At 44.2% G+C, this 4,127-nt stretch overlaps 1 non-coding gene across 1 annotated transcript; it reads left to right on the top strand.

The window, feature by feature from the left end:
• The first annotated feature begins 724 nt into the window (after nucleotides 1–724).
• On the top strand, nucleotides 725–788 carry LOC138401305 (U7 small nuclear RNA). The gene has a single exon (XR_011236465.1). It is a non-coding gene; the product is annotated as a U7 small nuclear RNA (small nuclear RNA).
• Nucleotides 789–4,127: the final 3,339 nt, after the last annotated feature.

The following is a 4,127-nucleotide window of genomic DNA, read 5'->3' as shown; positions in this document are numbered from 1 at the left end:
AGTCAAACCCTGCAATAACTTTCTGATGCTCTTAGAATAAAATCCAAATTCCTTACGGTAACCCACCAGGTCTTGCCTGACCCCCAGCCCCTGCCAAGATAGCTGATCTCATCCCCTACCACGCTCTGCCCTCGCTATCTGGCCCCTTTACTGTTCCTCAGATACACCAAACTCTTCTCTACTTCGGGGCCTTTGTACATCTGATCCTTTCTGCTTGGAAAGCCAGCTTCTTCTCATTCTGCAGGTTTTATCTTAAACATTGTCTCCTCAAGAAGGCCTTGCATGACCTCATTATGAAAAGCAGGGATGAGCAAACGATGGCCCATGATCCAAATCTGGCCCACCACCTGTTTTTGTAAATAAAGTTTTATTGGAACACAGTCATTTACACATTGTCTATGGTAGCTTTCCCACTACAGTGTCAGAGCTGAGTTGTGACAGACACAGGATGTCCCACAGAGCCTAAAATATTTACTATCTGGCCCTTTACAGAAAAAGTTTGCAGACCCCTCATCTAAAGCAATCCTTCCTTCTTCTCAGGTTAATCTCTATTGTATCACTGCCCTTACTACAATCTGTAATTATTTTGGTTCTTGATGTGTGTGTGTTTGTTGTCTCAAAGGAAATTCAGCGTTTAGAAAACAAACATACGAAAATTTACCTGAAAAGAGGTTTTACAAGGAGGTCTGGGTTTTAGAATGATAAATCACCAAATAAAAAATACAAGTGCTACAGCTTTTTTTCACAATTTGTCTAGCAGGTTTTCCAGTTTTTATTAGAAGATCCCATACAAGAAAGAAAACAAAAACAAAACAGATACTTCAAGGGAAGAAAATTACCAAGTGGTTAGTCTGTCCAAGGTAGGAAACAAACAGCAATTTTCTCATGTGATTATTATTATATATCCACAAAAGCAATCCCTTTTTGTTGTTGTTGTTGTTTTTGAGTCAGGGTTTCTTATTCTGTTGCTCGGGCTAGAGTGCAGTGGTGTGCATCGTAGCTCATTGCAGCCTCAAACTCCTGGGCTTCAAGCGATCCTCCTGCCTCAGCCTCCCAAGTGGCTGGGACTACAGGCACATACCATGACACCCAGATAATTTTTTCTATTTTTTGTAGAGACAGGGTCTCACTCTTGCTCGGGCTGGTCCTCAAACTCCTGAGTTCAAGCTATCCTCCCGCCTCGCCCTCCCAGAGTGCTAAGATTACAGGCTTGAGCCACCATGCCCGGCCAGGTTAACTGATTCCATAATAGGCTGATATCTTCCGTTATCTTTGAGCTATTGAACATCTCTGTAAGTTGTACCAAGATCGATGGTAATACAAATAATTCTTGCCATAGAAATGCCAATAAATTTTATCTGCTTGAAATGCCATTGATTACTTCCAGTCCTCTTGGAAGAAAACCCTTTTGCATCTTTAGCAAATTAATTTCAGCATTCCCCATTACCTCTATATATCTCTTCTCTTTGGATTCGCCTTTGAACTAGTTTTTAACACCTCCCTGGGTCCCTCATAAATTAATGACTTAAATAAAAATCCTTGACACATGTTCATTTTATATTTGAACAAGAGGCATGATTTTATTCTTTGTAAAAATTATCTTCTAACACATATAATCCCTATTATTAAATATTTGTTGAATGAATGCTGGAAGAAATAAAGAATATGCTCTCCATCGTCCTGTAATGCTTTAGAGCACTAATCATTGACCACATGTAATAATTATACAGTTCTTTGTGCATTTACTTGTGTAATATCTGTCTCTCTTGACCATAGGCTCCATGAGGGCAAAGATCTGCGTGGGTTGCTTACCGCTGTGTTGCCCAGTGACTAGCATGATGCCTCCTAGCACACAGCAGGTGATTACATATGTATATATGGACATGCACATATTCAGATTTACATATATATGTTTATATATGTGCATGTATATATGCAGAGACAGAGAGCGATCGAGGAAGGAAGGAAGGGAGGGAGGAAGGGAGGAAAGAGAGATGGAAACCAATGATAGTTCTCTCTGACAGGAGTGGGAGGCTGGCATTCCAAGGCACCCTCCCATCCCCCCCAACTGCAGGCACCATCTATCCTCACCAATGAGGACACGGAGGCCAAGGTGCTTAGTGAGCTGTTGAGCTTTCTATTGCGGGAAGAGCTGCGATTGCTAAGTTATCCTTTCCTTCCCCACCCCCCCACCCACACTGCAGCCTCCTTTCCAGACTCTTCGCTGCCCTATCACCTACCCTGCCCCCTTGCAAGTCACCTTCCTGCCTCTGTCGCCCCCGCTGTTGCTGGCGCCTCTCAGACAGCCGGCCTGACCTTTAGCACTATCTATTTTGGTCATCACCAGACAGAAGACCTCTAACCCACTTGCTCTGGCTCCATCAAATCAGCAAACCTCTGTCCAGGGTTGGCGAAATCTTCTTCCTTAACTCTGAGTTAGAAGCTTCCACGGACATCAGGGTGATTGATCTATCCCCCTTCCCCCTGGGAACTTGCTGTCTAATGGGAGAGATGATATATGTCCCTTTGGAGTTTTCATACGATGGAGAATATTGGTGCCCACACCTCTCATCTGTGCCAGAGATCCCTAGTTGCTCCTCATATCCATTTTCTCCCCTTCTGTGTAAATAAAACCTCTGACTTTTAGCAGTACACTTAGCCATGCAGAATAAAGACTACATTTCCCAGCGTCCCCCTTGTAGCTAGTTATAGGCATGTGACTAAATTCTGACCAGTGTTGTGTGAACAGAAATGATGTGAACAACTGAGCCCTCTCCTTTCCACCTGCCTGTTGGCTATGATGTAGATATCGCTTAACCATCTGAGATCACAGGACTGGGACAACACCCCAGGGACAGCAGAGCTACAAGAGACAAGAAACCTGGAGCTCCAACACCATCCAGCTAGTCCTCGATTATTTTTACCTAGACCTGGGAGGAAAAAAAACTCTGTCTTCTTTATGCTATTACTACTTTGGATTTGTGTCAGAATAGACAAACCTATGTACCCTGTATTCTAGTCAATCAATCCATTTATTTGCAAAAGAATTCAAGCAAGAACAAATTTTTATTTCCTACTATGCGCCAGGCACTGTTTCAGAGCCTAGAGATACAGACAGAATCTCCAGCACAGGCCGGGCGCGGTGGCTCACGCCTGTAATCCTAGCACTCTGGGAGGCCGAGGCGGGTGGATTGCTCAAGGTCAGGAGTTCGAGACCAGCCTGAGCGAGACCCCGTCTCTACTAAAAATAGAAAGACATTATATGGACACCTAAAAAATCTATATAGAAAAAATTAGCCGGGCATAGTGGCGCATGCCTGTAGTCCCAGCTACTCGGGAAGGCTGAGGCAGTAGGATCGCTTGAGCCCAGGAGTTTGAGGTTGCTGTGAGCTAAGCTGACGCCACGGCACTCACTCTAGCCTGGGCAACAAAGTGAGACTCTGTCTCAACAAAAAAAAAAAAAAAAAAAAGAATCTCCAGCACAATGATGCACACATTTTAGTAAATGCATAACTGTGTCTGAGTCACCTACAATTCTCCTCTTCCTACTCCCCCTTCCTCTTCCTCACTTGTCCCCCATGTTCAGTGACTGGCATAACCATATACCACCTCCAAAACAAGGAGAGAGAGGCACCGAAGAGTGGAAAGGACATGGAATTTATAGTCACATGCACTGTATTTAAGTCCTAGCTTAACCTCTCAGAGACATAGTTTCCCCAACCATAAAACGGGGACAAGAGGGCTGGGCGTGGTGGCTCACGCCTGTAATCCTAGCACTCTGGGAGGCTGAGACGGAAGGATCGCTTGAGGTCAGGAGTTCGAGACCAGCCTGAGCAAGAGTGAGACCCCATCTCTACTAAAGAATAAAAAGAAATTAACCGGACATCTAAAAATATATAGAAAAAATTAGCCGGGCATGGTGGCACATGTCTGTAGTCCCAGCTACTTAGGAGGCTGAGGCAGAAAGATTGCTTAAGCCCAAGAGTTTGAGGTTGCTGTGAGCTAGGCTGACACCATAGCACTCTAGCCCGGGCAACAGAGTGAGAATCTGTCTCAAAAAAAAAAAAAAATGGGGACAAGAGGTTGCTGGAGGTGGGGATAAAATGGTATAATGAAGTGGAAAGTTT

This window comes from Eulemur rufifrons, chromosome 20, assembly GCF_041146395.1.
Source record: "Eulemur rufifrons isolate Redbay chromosome 20, OSU_ERuf_1, whole genome shotgun sequence".
Classification (NCBI taxonomy): domain Eukaryota; kingdom Metazoa; phylum Chordata; class Mammalia; order Primates; family Lemuridae; genus Eulemur; species Eulemur rufifrons.
The sequence above is the reverse complement of the archived record's forward strand: the minus strand, read 5'-3'. Positions and strand labels throughout refer to the sequence as shown.